Here is a 17,115-nt window from a genome sequence, read left to right as displayed (position 1 = left end):
GGAGAGTAACTTTCAATGAATGAGTACCATCTTTTCATCTCGATGTTTGGATTTTTTTGAGAGATCGAGAAAGACAGTGGTTGGTGATCTGTATAGATTTCTATGTTGTTAACGCCGTATAAATAAATTCGCAGACTTTTAAATGCCCAAACTATTGCTAAAAGTTCTATCTTATTGGTCGCTTATATTTGCTCGGCTTAAGTTAGAGTTTTTGAAATAAAGGTTATTGGTTTTCCTTCCTGAGACAGAACAGCACCAATAGCTAGATCGGACGCATCGGTCGTTAAAGTGAATTTTTTTTATAATCAGGTTGCTCGTTAAAAGCTCTCACAGCTGAAGCAATTGGTACCACTGTCAGGCTGGACGGTTTGCAGACGGTTTATAAAATGACTATTTTTAAATATAACCCGAAGTAAATATAAAAATTGTAGTATGCAGATAGTTCATAGATTTTATTAATGTTGTCTTAAATAAATTTTTGTTCTTTGCAAGCATTTTTTTTAAGTTGTTTTATTTTATCAAAACGTGTTTCAAAGTACGGGGGATTTAGAAACCGAGATTTGCTTTTCGGGGGATATTCGGTTGGAAGGGATTTCTGTGACACCCCTGATAATTTCCGAAATCTCACCGTTCATACGGCCAGTCGGACAGACAGATCGACGCTAGTGATCCTGATCAACAATATAAATACTTTTTGGGGTCGACAACCTTTTACATACTTTCCGACGAATCGAGTTTACCCTTTTACTCTTCGAGGAACGGGTATAAAAACAATCATATACACATATGGTTAACACTTTTTAATATTTTATTTGTATTTTGCTTATATGGTGTGGGTGTATGTTTGTTTTCATGTGTGAGTAAGATTAGGGTATAGTATCCTAAAAGATATGCATCTATCTCAAATGCGTGATATAAGAATTGGCTGTGTTTATACGACACAGTCGAATTCATTCAATTATTTTTTTCAGCTGATACAGACAAAAACAAGGAATAACGCTATAGTCGAGTACCTCGACTATCAGATACCCGTTACTCAGCTAATGGGACCAAAGGGAAATGGAGATATGCAAGCAGCAAAGCGAGATTGAAATGCGCCACCTACCGGCGGTAGACAGATTTAAGTGTTATGGGCGTTAGAGTGGGCGTGGCAATTTTCTTTTTTTTGGATAAATCGATAGGTATTGACGGGACCAATACATTTTAGTTAAAATGTTTTATCTAGCATGAAAATTGTGGGCGCCACAGGCTTGTGCGGTTTGTGGGCGTTAGAACAATACATTTCAGTTAAAGTTTTTATTCTAACATCACACTGTAGGAGCCACAGTTTTGGGCGGCTTGTGGGCCGTGGCACTCTGCGGAAACAGGAATCTGCGCAGGAATCTCAGGAATCTGCACGCCAAATCTCAATAGCCTAGCTCTTATAGTTACCGAGATCTAAGCGTTCATCCGGACGGACAGACAGACGGACATGGCTAGATCGACTCGGCTAGTGATCCTGATCAAGAATATATATATTTTATGGGGTCGGAAACGCTTCCTTCTGCCTGTTAGATACTTTCCGACGAATCTAGTATACCCTTTTACTCTACGAGTAACGGGTATAATTACTTTAAAATGGGTTCTTAGCAAAGTGCGCACAACCAGCCAGCATCAAACCCCGGCAGCGGTCATTCAGCATTCACTCGCGACCGAGTAAAAGCACACAAATTTACGTTAGCTTCTTAAATAAGTTTTGATGTATGAAGTAATGAATTTAATGGGTTTACGTTAAATTGATCAGAAGTAAACTTTGAGAAATGTTAGTTTACGTTAAGATGATCGCTTTAAAATTGGAAGACACTTGGAAAATTCGCAAAAACCGTATTGAAAAAGAAAATGGCCTTGTAAGTGCTTTAACTGAACTTTAAAAGCTCAGCAGCACATCAGAGGATACAAAAATAGTTCACTCTCGATTTTAGTGTTTCTCAATTGAGCCTTGAGTTAATAAATTTTAAAATGAATGGCTGATGAGAATAGTCCAACTCAGGGTGGCGGATCCGGTATCCCAAGAGCGACATCAGCAACGCAAGGAGAAGGTTTGGGAGAAGTTGTTAACACTTCTCGGTAACCATCTATAGCTGAATTTCTTAAATTCAATATCAGTGCTATATTCAATAGACTTGAGTCCCTATGCTCGCAAATTGACTTAAGGCAGTTCTTGATGGATGAGTATGATTTGAAAGTTCACCTGGAATCCCTCAACAAGTTGTAGTCTTATTTTGGCATCGGTCAATCTACAGGATTTTAATTCCATAGCCTCCGAAATATCAATCAAGCTGGAATCCAAATTAATAACCGTTAGATCTACTTTGCTGAGAGAGCTCGGCAGACAACCAACGATGGGATCGAACGCTGCTGACGCGCCGTCATTTATGGTGCTGTCCAATATATTCCGCTTGCCTTAATTGAAACTTCGGGGTTTACACTGATTGTAGCAGAGTTGACTTCATTCTAAAAGATTTAATATTTGGTCTCCTGTTAATCTGGCACATTAAGGATGCTAATACCAAGTTGCATTGGATATTCTAAAGAAACGATTTGACAATAAACGTAATATTATACAGGCTCATATATGAGTAATATTTGGATTCGAGCGAGTGGAGTTTTCGGTTGCAAGGTTGCGGGCTTACACGGAACACAAAACCTCACATCTTCGGGCAATGGATTCTCTTGGCATTAAGTAGAACATTTTTGTGTGCGTTCTGGACCACGCCTTACTTCAGAAACTCGACAAAGCCACGCAAGCCAAGCAAGAAGAATTGTCATCAAATCAGGAGCTACCATCGTGTCCACCTTTTTGGAAAGTAGATGTCGTACAATGGAAAATGTTGAGCATGCTATGCAAGGCAATCCGTGGCAAATTAGGCAGTCTGGAAGGGCCGTGAGTACAAATCAAAGTAAAGCATTTGCAACTATAGCTGAATCGGCGCCATGCGTATGTTGTTGCATCATGATCAATGGCCCGTTTTGTGAGTTTATCGCCCAGGGCTCACCACAAAAAAGCGATAAAGTTGTCATTATGCATTAACTGTCTAAAAGGGGACCCTCATGCCATGCCTGTCAATTGAAGCATCACACTCTTCTCCATTATAGACAATCAGTTCAAGAGCATTGTCCATCGGAAAATCAAACACCAGGTTCAAGTCATATGATTCCTCAACGTGGTTTCATTCTGGCCGTCTCGTCATTTGCCTTTCCATCAGTCTCACTGTCCGTCTCGCCATCCGCCTCGCAGTCAGCCTCGCATTCCCTTGTATCTCAACATTCGATTGAGCCGGTGCTTCTCGCAACCGCCGTTGTCCTAATTAAGAACCGCGCAGGCACTTACGTACCCTGTCGCACGCTGTTGGACTCAGGATCTCAAGTTCATTAAATTACAACTAGCTTCGCCAATCAACTTCAACTTATAAGAAACAAATCGTTGACCGCAATAACTGGTTTTGGGCACTATAGCTCTTTAACAAAAGGATACTCAGTTGAACTCGTCGTAAAGTCCCGTATATCAAACTTTACAAATAGCATTCAGGCCATCATAACTTCGAGAATAACTGATCAACAACCTATTCACGCACTTGGCACTGACTCGTGGAATATCCCGTCGAACGTACATCTCGCTGATCCCTTCATCTTCGTGTCGCAGCGCATTGATCTACTGATAGGCGCTAGTTTGTTCTTCGAGTTGCTATGTGTTGATCAGATTCAGTTAAAAACCCATCTAGGTTGGATGTTGTCTGGTGGTGGGCAGCAGGTCCTAGAACATTCGTCATTCATCGCAAATGATCGCTTACCACAGCGCGGTGGCATTTTATTAGACGAGCTCGTAGTTCGGTTTTGGGAAATAGAACACGTCACTGAGCCAAATTCAAGGATGTCAAAGGAGGAGCTCCAGTGCGAAGATCATTTTAAAAAGAATTATATTCGTCTTCAATCTGAAGTGACCTTGCATTGTTGGGTGAGTCTTACTTGCAAGCCAAAAGGCGTTTGGAAAACCTCGAGCGGAAATTTAATAGGAATCCTCACAAAAAAGTTGCCACCTCTGCATTTATAAGGGAGTATCTAGACCTCAAGCACATTTCGATAGCGCCTAGTTCGGAGTTCCATTTATGTAAATACTTCCTTCCATTGCATTTTTAAAGAAGATATCACGTCCACTAAGTTGAGGTTATTACTTGATGGCTCGGCAAATAGTACATCTGGGTTCTCGTTGAATGAACTTCTTTTATCGGGACATACAAACCAAGCCAGTCTGTTCGATGTTCTCATTCGGTATCGCGCATTTCCCGTGGCTCTTACAAGCGACATTTGCAAAATGTACCGGTGTGTAAGCGTTGTACCTCATGCTTCAGTGTATCCTTTGGCGCGATTCCCCGACCCACGATATTTAGGCATTCAAATTATACACAGTAACATACGGGACCAAGCCAGCATCGTTTCTAGCTATGCGAGCGATGCGCCAGCTAGCAGTTGACGAAGCTGATTCCTACCCATTAGGCTCCACGATATGATTTCTGAAGGCAATTCTGTCCCAGAAGTCTTAGAAGCTATTCATTAGACTACCAGTCTTCTTAAGCTTGGGCTTTTTCGAGGGTTTTGCGTCATATTCCCAAATCAGAAAGGGAAGGGCTTTTTAAATTTGTTGATGGAATGAACATAACAAAAACTCTTGGACTAGTTTGGGAGCCACATCGAGATAGGTTTTTGTTCACTTTTGCTCGTCATAATGGTTCTGAAAAGCATACGCTCATGCAAAAATGCAAAATGCTCAGTTTTGTCAAAAATAGCATGGTGCTACGATCCACTTGGTTTAGTCGGTCCCAGTATAACAAAGGCCAAATCAATCTTACAAAGGCTATGGAGAGACAAGTTGCAACGGAATGAAAGTTTGCCGCAATCGTTGGAGACAGCGTGCTGCTGGACTCCGACTGTTCAGAAATGTCCCTTGGATTCAAATACATAAACTCTTTTGGATCAATGCAACGAATTTTTGGATACGTATACAAATTTATTAACAGGTTTAGATCGCCTAACATTACTGTGGAAAATGTTCGCCGAGGTACTGATATACTAATTCGAACAGTTCAGAAGGCACAATTGGTATCTGAGTACAAAGCACTACAAAAGAAAAAAGCGATGGAATCTTAAAGCAGCCTTTCTTCATTGTCACCTTTTCTAGATGAGCATGGAGTAATACACTCTAGCCTTTGAGGCTCGTCACCCTGTGATTTTGCCTAGGCACCATCCAATAACTTTAGCTATCATAACCTACTTTGATGCTTGCACTTGTTTGGTTGCAGTATAGCGTGCACTTCGAAAATCCATACTCTATACATATCATGGCTGATCTGCCGAAAGGCAGCGCCCGCCTTTTCGGATACTGGTGTGGATTATTGCGGACCTTTTTACTTCAAGCCAGAAGTTCGTAACAAGGAATCACAAAAGAGCTATATTAGTGTCTTCGTTTGATTTGCCTCCAAAGCGGTAAGGATGGAGCTCGTCAAGGATCATTCAATTGCGGCATTTCTAAGTGCGCTTAAGGGTTTCGTTGCCGCTCGAGGACCTCCACGCTGCATTTGGTCAGACAATTTTTGTGCGCGAAGAACGAGCTCGAGGAGTTGCGTCAGCTCTTTGGATGCCAGGCAGCACCAAAAGAGAGTATATGATCACTGCATCTCCATCTCCTACTTCCTGATTAAATATTAGGATTTGGTTTTCTTTAGTAATTTGTAATTAAGTATGTTTGGCGAATCACTTCGCAACGTGATGGTATGACTACCTCATTATTACTTGTGCTGTGGAAGATTGGGATTTTAATTGATTGGCCAACGTTGCTTGTCGCTTACTGTGTTGAAATCTAACTGGCTGTTGAATTTTTTCATGAAGTCTATTTCAATTATTCCGTCATCTGAGATCAGAAAATTATTTTCTACTATGTGGAAGTTATGTGGTGTAATGAAGTTACAGGTTCTCATTTCGAAAAATGTTAAACCTAATGAGCTTAGTGATCCTTTTCCGATTCCTGATATTTTTGTGATATAATTTTGGTCGATATCAAAGAAATTCATCAGAATTTATTTTAATAACTGATGTATCAGCTCCTGTGTCTATTAAGAATGCTATTTTTCTACAAGTATGTTCGTTTGTATAAACTTAAACTGAGATTGATAGGTTATTTTTATTATTGCTGAGTTCCTAAGGGATCCTGCTCCTTTTACGGCGTGCATTCAGCATACCGTATATTATGGTTTGAGATTTTATTCTGCTGAATATTAAAGTTACCACCTCTGTTGGTTTCCTCTATAGTTTCCATTGATATGTTTGTAATAGTATTGGTCTTTGCTCCAGCCCGGTAATAGTCACTAGTATAGCCACGTTTGGCTTGTCTCTCTTCTTATTATTTAAACCTCCTTCCACTCCGTCAACCCTGAAAAGCACCGGAGCCCAATCGGTGGGATGGCTTCCCTTCAGTTACAAAAAAAAAAGTTTCACTTGTGAATTACCTTGTGAATCCCGTTGGACATGTCCTCTTGCACAAGTGAGGAACAAGTGACACTCCATATAGAACATTGTATGGGATGTCCGCATTTTCACAAGTGAAAATACAAAAGAAAATTTTTCGAAGTCCCACGGGATTTCACTTGTTCCTTATATTCAATTTTCGTATGGCCTGTCACGTGCCGGTGACACGTCCCAAGTAAAATCACTTGTGAAAATCACAATTTTTCCCATGAGTTTTCACTTATGAAAATATAGAATTTAAAATACATACACTTTTATTTACTTTTAAATTTATTTTAATTAAATAGTGTTATTTAGGTTTTCTGTTAGTAAGCCTAGTTTTATGTTACGTTAATTTGGCTTTTTACATTGGTCATCGCCTTCCTTAGACCTCTGTCCGGTTCCTCCGAATCCTTGGCCAACGCTCCTGAAAAAATGTATGGGCATACTTTAAAAAAATGCGTTTTATTTGTTTATTTGCATATTTACCTTTTAGAGCTGTGTTTCACCCTTTGCAGGATTTTTATTGGCGCAAAACATTTCATCATCCACTTTCGGCTAACGGAACTCATTGAATACCTTAATAATTTAAACTTAGATTAATGCAAAACATCTTAAACTTAATGTAAGACTTACCTGACTTTATTATTTTCACTTTAAAAAACGAAAAAAGTAAGTCTGCTGCGCACAATTTAAATGACTTGCTTCCCTTTCAATAACTCAAACAGTATGAACCAAGTCTTCCTCTCACCCGTTTACTTGATTTCTTTTGTTTTCTCTTTGCCGTAGGGGCGTGCCCTTTCCAAAGCGAAAAATATCCGACTGTATAATTTTTACTTCTTAAGAAAAATTTACAATACGAATTTTCTAAAAATGGTAATATTAAAATGTTTTAAATATTTAAATCAAATATAACGTACTAAATTTCTATAACTTAACTAAAAAATTATATTATAATATTATTGTATATTACGTAAGCATAACATTAAAGGCAAATTCAATTTGCTTAATTTTACTATAATCAAATAATTTACTTTGATAAAATAATATTATTTGATTTTTTTTCGATATACAATAATGCTCCTAAAATATTAGGGCATTCACATGTCGCTGTGTCACGAAAATTTTTCCGCCGAAATGTTAGTCGCTATCCGTACATAATGGAGAGACGAAAAAAAAAAAAAGGTCCGACCGAAATTTGTCTCTGAGAGTGCCGAATGCACGCAGATTATACGACAAGGAAAGAGAGGGATCTTCCGAATATCTGCCTCTTTTTGTTGCACGATCGTTTTCGTAGGCAGTCTTCTACGCTGTGCCGACTTCTCTGCTGACGTCAACAGCGGCACAGCGGTTTAGGCACAAAAAAAAACAAAAAAGCTTTTTGCCTTGAGCCATGTCACTGCGTCCCTACTGCAGAACTGAAGGGCATGTACATAGGAATACGTGGTGCTATGGATATGTCACTATATATATAAATATGTGCACCAAAACGACGATGACACAAGGGGATCGTAAAGCGCGGCCCGCGGCGATCCGTTTGGCTAGGTTTGGCTATAGGTTTACAATAAAAAACTTTATTTAGGGAAAGAGTTGATAGTGTACCTTGATTCCTTCTGGATGTGCAAATTCGGTAAGGAGGCTGGGATCATGAGCTGGATAACTCTCCCCCTTCTAAATTGAATCGTCCCGATTCATTGGAAGTGTCGGATAAACTGAATTTAGATGATTTGTCAATTCGACTATAATTTCATCCTCAGTGGTATTTTCATTTTCGGACATATTATTTTAGGGGGTTATTTCAATATGAATTTGCAGTGGTTTGAATATTAGATATTTTTTGAATTTAAATACAAGCGTGATAATTACATATATTAAAGTTAATATGATCAGTATTAACGTTATTGGAATTTGTGTTTGTTTTATTTGAATTAAAAAAATTAAAAATTACCCATTTAAATGAGTATCATTAACAGTATTATAACCATTTATAAAAATGGTTCCTTCTCGGATTACATAAATTTTTTTATTACATTCCCTGATTTTATTACAAGGGGATTTTTCTCCATTTAGTAGCTTAGTAAAACAAGTATTTTCTGGACTTAAAGTGCCATCATTATTAAATATTTCTGTCTTAAAATTAAAAATTACATAATATCTATTGTTACATTTAGCGACATGATTATCAATTAACAGTTTTCCATCATTGTGTGAGATGGATCTTGCGTTATACACTACGCAACGGTTTGTTATGATGGGGTATTTTGTATATATAACAATTAATTCTTGGTGTATGGCGATTTTAAATTTTGATATATCTAATATGTCAGTAATTACTACAGGTTTCTGTTCGTGTTTATATATTTCTTGGATTTCTTCAGCGTTCAGAATTTTAGTGTTGAAAACATCTATTTTTGCTAATGTAATTGTATCCATTAAGTTCATCAGATCGTAAGTGAGTAAGCGAAGACGGTGTTTTCTGAATGGAAATTCTTGGTTTGAAAGAACTGTTTGAAGATTATCAGATAGGGTTTTTATTTCTTTAAATAATTTAGAATTAATAACAAATTGATTGTTATTGTTTTGGATTAAATCGTCAATTTTATTTTGGACCGTTATCAAATCATCATGATCGGGAGTCCCTGCTATCCAATTCCAAAGGGTACAATTTGTGAGAGAAGCATTTTAATAATATCTAAATCATAGGAAATTTCCCACTGTAAATTATTAATTTTGTTTATGTGTGTTGATTCGAGTTTGATTATGTCTTTATATAAACTTAAATTAGTTGTATGAAATAGGTCAGCGTATGAATCATATATTAAGAATGTCTTTTGTATCCTTGTAGAGGAAAAAATCATGGTTCGTGTAATCCATTATTTCGGAATTGGTGGCTGCTACTATCAATAATACAAATATTATTGAATTCATTTTCTGTGATTTAAAACAAACTATGTTTAAGATTTGATGTTATCTTTATGAATCGTACGATTTCTATTGCTTATGATAACCTTATTATGTAAATTCTCCTTTACTACTTGTTTTTTATATCTAGAGTTAAGCTTATTTCTTTCCCCGTGTTTTTTCTCATAAATGACTTCCCCTACGAGAAAGTCCTTTTCCTTTCTGCCTTTGTTGTGAGAATTTAACATTTTCTCTTGTGCCTGTTTTAATAACTGAAGAATAGTATCATGTTCGATTTTATTGTATAATATATCGTATGTTCGTGGTTGGTAATAAAAATTAAGTTCATCTTTGATGCAACAAGCAATTTCTGTAAGGGTTGAATGAGCCCTTTCTATTTGTCCATTGGACGTACTAACGCGAGGATCTGCGAAATATAAATTAATACCGCATCTTTGTGCGAAGGATTTTAATTGTGTTGATGAAAAACTAGGCTCGTTATCCATCATTAAAGTTTTAGCAAGTGGAAAATGTTGCAATATTTATAAAATTTTGGTTTCTATTCTGAGTTTATTTTGAATCTCCTTTACAACTAAGTATTTTGAATAATTTGTGCTCTACAATGAGTTTCTTCTATTATTAATGCTCTGTCTTCAGGGTTTTCTACATCTTGGACGAATATTTTTGTATAAAGGAATTTATTCGTGAAATTTTCTTTAAGTGGACTTTGAATTTTGAATAAGTCTTTTAAAGTACAGTGAACACCTATTGTTATGTTGGGTAGAATATATTCCCTTAAAATGTATACCAAATTTACCGGGGTATCAAATTCTATTATATGTCTAGTATTTCCGAATACATTGACCATCTCATGTATTGTATACCTTCCCGTTGCTATTAGCAATTGTTGCTTAAACTGGTTTAAGGGTTTGCGGGTTTCTTGTATAACATTCTCAAAACTACTCTCTGATGAATGCTGAGTGTTTTGATCTGAGACCGTCTCGTTACTGTCAGTTAGGTTTGTAATTTGAATTCTTGATAAGGCGTCAGCGACTACATTGGTAGATCCTGGCTTATAAATTATTTTGGGAGAGTAACTTTCAATGAATGAGTACCATTTATCGCGATGTTTGGATTTTTTTGAAAGATCGAGAAAGACAGTGGTTGAATATCTGTATAGATTTCTATGTTGTTTAGGCCGTATAAATAGTTTCGCAAATTTTTAAATGTCCAAACTTTTGCTAAAAGTTCTTTCTTATGGGTTGCATTTATTTGTTCGGCTTTTTTGGAAATGGATATTTTAAAATTGTAGATATTTTTTCGGGATCTGTTTTGATTACATTGTGAGAAACAACGTAACCAAGAAATGTGGTTTCTAATTTGAAAAACTTTGATTTTTCAATTGAAATTTTCATATTTGCTTTCAGCAATATATTAATTAAGCCGATTAAGTCCTTGTAGTGTTGTTCTATTGTTTTAGAAAATATAATAATGTCATCCATATATACATGACAAGTTTTACCTACTTGTTCTCTCAAAATGTCATCCATTGCACGTTGGAATATTCTGGAAGCGTTCGTTAGCCCAAATGGCATTCTCCAGAACTCATATTTTCCGTTATTTATTGAAAATGAGGTTTTTTCAATGTCTGTTTCTTTCATGAGAATCTGGTGAAACCCAGACTCCAAGTCGATCGTGAAAAAGTATTTAACTTTTCCAAGGCTTGACAAAATCACCGAAGGATCTTTCATTGGATATCTGTCCGGAATGGTGTTTTCATTTAGTTTTTTATAGTCTATAACTAATCTGAGCTTTGCGGTACCATCTTCATTAAAACCCTTTTTTTATCCCACTAAAACTGGAGAATTATAAGGGCTTTTGCTTGGTCTTATAATTCCTTCTTTTAACATGCGATTAACTTCAGAGTTTACGAAATCTGAAGCCGATACAGCATAGGGATAATGTTTGCTATAAATAGCTCTATCGTATTCGGTGTTTATTTCACCGCGAATATCAGTTCTGAAAGGGACTTGCATGTTTATCTTCGAGTGCTCTTTTTTGATAACATTTATTATCTCATTTTCCAAATCCATTCTTTGGCTTGGAATTGATTCACTCATGTTGTTTATTTCACTATTGTCGGATAATTCAACGACGGCTTGTTCAGGATTTTTTAATCCCAAACATGTTTTGCTTTAGTTTGCCTCTTCAGACTCAGTTCTGATTTTGACCTTTTCATCAAAGTACTTTCATATAATAAATTCCTTTAATGGAAGAATTGTTTTGTCTCCATATAAAGAAAGTTGGTTAAAAGAACTGTTTCTACCGCACAGACCATCCAGATGGTAAAGCCCACGGCGGAACCGGCATCCTAATCAGGGAACGCATCAAGCACCACTTTCACCAAAGGTTTTCAACTAATTACCTGCAAGCCACGTCTATCAAAGTGCAGACAGGCAACGGAATCCTCACCATAGCCGCTGTCTACTGCCCGCCTCGCTTTACAATTTCTGAAGGACAATTCATGGACTTCTACAACTTGCTTGGAGACCGCTTTATAGCTGCAGGGGACTATAATGCCAAACACACGCACTGGGGATCACGCCTTGTGACTCCCAAAGGAAGGCAATTATACAATGCAATCATAAAACCGAACAACAAATTAGACTATGTTTCCCTTGGCAGCCCCACATACTGGCCAACAGACCCCAGGAAAGTTCCAGACCTAATAGACTTTGCGGTGACAAAAAACATTCCCCGCAATATAATAAGCGCCAAAGCGCTTTCGGACCTGTCGTCAGACCATTCGCCAGTGCTAATAACTCTTCTTCAAAGCACAAGAACCACAGATCACCCCCTCAGGCTGACGTCGCACAGAACCAACTGGTTAAAATATAAAAAGTATGTAAGCTCACACATCAAATTAACACCTCACTTCAACATCGAAGCGGACATCGACTGCTCTACCGATGCTCTTGAAGAAGTATTCGTGGAGGCAGCCACTATCTCAACACCACAAGGCAGGGACGCGCAAACCAACCACTTCAAAACTAATCTGCAAATTGAACGGTTAGTCCTAGAAAAGAGGCGCCTGCGACGTGCCTGGCAAGCCAACAGATCGCCGTCATCAAAACAACGTCTTAAGGAAGCCACTCGCTCACTAAATCGAGCTCTAAAGCAAGAAACAGAAAATGCACAGCTGCAGTACATTACAAAACTATCGCCAACCAGTACAAAACATCCTCTGTGGAGGGCTCACCCAAATCTGAGCTCTCCAATCGAAACAGTGACTCCGATAAGAAACTCATCTGGCATCTGGGCCCGCAGCGACGAAGATAGAGCCGAAACTTTTGCGTTACATCTAAGAAACGTCTTCCAGCCGAACCCTGCCACTGGTTCATTTTTCCTACCACAAATCGAATCTGAATCTACTTCCCTACCACCATTGTTTCAGCCAAAGGAGATCGCGAAAGTCATTGGGGAACTGAAACCAAAAAAGGCCCCTGGCGGTGACCAAATAACCCCAAAAATGTTAATTGAACTTCCAAACTCTGCCATTGAGGTTATCTGTAAGCTCTTCAATGGGATTATAACTCTCGGCTACTATCCGAAAAAATGGAAAAAATCTATTATCATTATGATACCGAAGCCCGGAAAAGACCACACAATTCCGTCATCCTACAGACCAATTAGTTTATTATCGTGTCTGTCTAAGCTGTTCGAAAAATGCCTTCTAACTCGCATAACACCATATCTAGGAGCACACAATGTTATCCCTGCTCATCAATTTGGATTTCGTCAAAACCATGGAACAATCGAACAAGTTAACAGAATAACATCAGAAATACGCACAGCCTTTGAGCATCTGGAATACTGCAGCGCAATATTCCTTGATGTATCTCAAGCCTTCGATCGAGTATGGCTAGATGGCCTCATGCACAAAATCAAAACACACTTACCTGATTACACTCACAAGCTTCTTGAGTCGTATCTATACAACAGGACCTTCGCAGTAAGGTGCAATACAACAACATCCGACGACTACATTATCAAAGCTGGAGTCCCGCAAGGAAGCGCGCTAGGGCCTACTCTGTTCCTCCTATACACAGCGGATATTCCCACGAACGAGCAGCTAACAACATCTACGTTCGCTGACGACACCGCAATTTTAAGTCGCTCGAGGTGCCCAGGCCGAGCCACAACACAGCTAGCAAACCACCTCCTCGTAGTAGAGAGGTGGCTATCTGATTGGCGGATTAAAATAAATGAACAAAAATGTAAACACATAACGTTTACTCTCAACAGGCAAACATGCCCTCCACTATTATTGAATAATACGCAGATTCCCCAAGTCAACGATGTAACGTATCTCGGCGTCCACCTTGACAGACGACTAACCTGGAGAAGACACATCGAACGCAAGAAAGTACATCTAAAACTAAAGGAAAGCAGCTTCCACTGGATTCTTAACGCTCGTTCGCCCCTGCGTCTGGACTACAAGGTTTTGCTCTACAACTCCACTCTCAAGCCCATCTGGACATATGGCTCCCAGCTATGGGGGAACGCCAGCAGAAGCAGCATAGACATTATACAGCGCGCTCAATCGAAAATCCTGCGAACTATCACTGGGGCACCATGGTATATTCGCAACCAAAACATCCACAGGGACCTAAGCATTCTTACCGTTAAAGATGAAATAGACAAACAAAAAGCGTCCTACAACGAAAAACTCTCTGTGCACCCCAATCGCCTCGCAAGAGGCTTGACTTGGGTTTCCAGCCGATCCCGTCTACAACGCAACGACCTGCCAAGCCAGCTATAACTTTCGGGCCCCTTTAGCACAACATCAGTCATATGACTGTGAGTTAGATTAATTAGTCTAAGATTTGATACACTTATTGTTAGTATCCAAAGGGAGAAGATTCAATAAATAAATAGCAAAGCATTTAAAAAAAAAAAAAAAAAAAAAAAAAGAACTGTCATTATCATAAATCAATTTTTCTTCTTTACCCCCATATCTTCTTACTCCTTTTTCCGTGTCTATTACAGCTCCTATTTTTTTCAATAGGTTTGTAAGGAACTGATTTTTGTGGTCTGCTCGCTACGAGACTAGCTCAGTATATTGTGTGTTCGTCCCACCAAATTTATATTAACGTGACCGCCCAGTAGCTCAGTGAGAAAGCACAGAATTCACGGGTTCGTGGTGGGTTTATTGCGGGTATATTATTACAAGTCTTAGTAGCTTGGTTGGCCTTGACTCGTTGCTTGTGACCTTCGGTACTTCCGACGGTCCTGATTGACTCGACGACCTCTCGCCTTGATGACTCGGTGCTCCAGTCCTGTAGCTCCCTGAAGATACTCGCAGCTCCCTAAAGATCCTCGCAGCTCCCTGAAGATCCTCGCAGCTCCCGCAGCGAGGGGTATCAGCCGTACGGTCTTAGGGAAGCGTCACCGTTCTCAGACTAGGGTGAACAGAAGCTGCGCTCTCCAGGATCGCTCCTTTCGACTCACCGCCGCCTGTCCCTTGCTCTGTCCCGGTTGGTCCCACTGGGGTTTCTCCTCAGCCCGCGCAGACAGTCAAGGCGGAACGCCAGGAAGCTGCCTCGCGCTTCACTTCGCTTCCACGCCTAGTGTAAACGATCGTTCCACCCTAGCCTCACCCTTTTTGTCCGGGACGTTTCCGCGTGGCTTTTGGTACTCGGGGTTCGGGCACGCCGCTCCGGGACCTCGCAAGTCGAATCCGTAGGGCTCTCCTGGATAATTCCACTCGAGACCGTACCGATCGACCGCTCTCCCTTCTGGCTTGTTATATTTGGGGTTCGGGCACGCCGCTCCGGGACCTCGCAAGTCGAAACCGTAGGGCTCTCCTGGACAACTCCCCTTGAGACCGTACCGATCGACCGCTCTCCCCTTCTGGCTTGTTACAGTCGTTATTCTCCAGGCGTAACGCCAGGACTTAGTTGATAGGGCTGAACCGACCGCCTTGACCTAGGCGTGTGATGCCTTCTGGACCTCAGCTACCTGCGTCTCAATTCGGAGATTCCGGGTATCACAATCCCGAACGTCTCGACGTAGCAATCTTGCTCCTCGTAGGCTCCCAGGGTGCTGCTTTTCCGACAACCCGACTTGCTGTTGCTCCCTTGTAGATTATTTGGATGACTTACTGTTCACTTTGGAATCTGATTGATCTTAACGGTTTGACTCCTCGTGATCGACTGATCCAGCTGCCAGCGCTCTGCGGCCTTATATAGGGCCTCCGGGAACCGTTATTTCCCTATTGCGCATGGCCCGCTGAATCTCTCCACTCCGGGTCCAAAGTTAGTGCCTCCTGGTTGACCCACTTGTCCTCCACGTACCGCTTCCCATCGACTCTTCGCCCACTGCTGGCGTCCCGCTGATTCCCGTGGTGCTTGTGGCACGCCTGTGTGCCGCTCCACTGCCGAGATGTGGCACTTCTCCCGGTCCAAAGTTCACGGGAGAGTCCAAAGTCCGGTGGAGTCCCGTTATCCGCTTTTGCACACGGCACTCTTGCCTTGCCCGCGAGGTCTCCAAACTCTCTCGCTCTCCACCCTGGATCTCCAAACTCTCTCGATCTCCATCCTTGGTCTCCACACTTTCTCGCTCTCCATCCTTGGTCTCCAAACTTTTTCGTTCTCCATCCAAGTCTCCAAACTCTCCTCGCCGCGCCGTTACTACGCGAATTCGCGGCGTATCTGGTAAACGGCCGGCCATCTGCTGCTGCTTCTATTTGTGGGGAGTTATTCAACTCCTCACGTTCCCCCCTTACTTCGGGAAACATTTAAAACTTGTTCCTACTCTCCGGCGTTTCCTTGCTTATCCTAGCCTTCGAGTCCTTGTGATTCCCGCGGCGCTCCCTCGTTGCTTCCTCGATGCTCCCACGACGCTCTTAACTCTGTTGAGTTTCCACAGCGCTGGTCATCCTCCTCGTAGCTACTTGCATCTCCTGCGCCGATATTTTCCATGACCCCACTGGGACATCGATACTCGTGGGCTATCGTTCCCCAACTCGCTGGTCATTGCTGCGTTCTACTCCTTTTATTGGTTCCTCCGCCTGGTCACACCATTCGTGCGTGATCGATGTTTATTCGCATATCGATACCGACAATGCGGCGTTGCCACCTGCTCGTTGCGATATTTCCACCTTGGCCGATGTTTCCATTTTCGTGTGCCCATCGATCGCACTATTGTCCAGTGCCAATCGATCGCCTATCGAGGCGCCCCCTTCCCTGGCTCATGGTGATTTTGCAACTTTCTAGGTAAGTTTTCGCATTTCCTCACTCCTTTCTATTTCATCCTTTCTCTCTCCATACGACCTCTCTCGCCTCTCGTCTCTCTCTCTCGCCCTTCAATCGTCCTCAGCCGGCTGAGCCTGACTCCATGCTGGCAACACTTGAGGGCGGGTGCGGAGAGGACTTCGCAGGTCAGTATTTTGGTATCGTTTGGCTGCTTCCTGTATTAACCCAACGTGAATTTCAGGATGCCGGAGCTGCAATGTATGCCCCTTTCTTCTGGCCCCTGTTTCAGCCGCGTTTCCCGTCCTAAGCCGGTTTTCAAACTCTGTTTTGTTTATTTTATTCAAATTTTATTCGGCCGCTCCTCGAACACTCTCGTCCCGTCAGCCCCAACCGGACGCGGAACGCGTGACCCTTTCTCCAT

At 40.8% G+C, this 17,115-nt stretch overlaps 1 long non-coding RNA gene across 1 annotated transcript; it reads right to left on the bottom strand.

The window, feature by feature from the left end:
* Positions 1–6,855: 6,855 nt before the first annotated feature.
* On the bottom strand, positions 6,856–7,433 carry LOC139353989 (uncharacterized). Its single transcript, XR_011605048.1, has 3 exons — positions 7,174–7,433; positions 7,027–7,116; positions 6,856–6,964 (listed from the first exon to the last, which is right to left on the bottom strand). It is a non-coding gene; the product is annotated as an uncharacterized lncRNA (long non-coding RNA).
* Positions 7,434–17,115: the final 9,682 nt, after the last annotated feature.

Source organism: Drosophila suzukii (genome assembly GCF_043229965.1).
Source record: "Drosophila suzukii chromosome 2 unlocalized genomic scaffold, CBGP_Dsuzu_IsoJpt1.0 scf_2c, whole genome shotgun sequence".
NCBI classification, from domain to species: Eukaryota; Metazoa; Arthropoda; class Insecta; order Diptera; family Drosophilidae; genus Drosophila; species Drosophila suzukii.
Note: the sequence above shows the minus strand (reverse complement) of the source record. Positions and strands in the feature narration are given on the sequence as shown.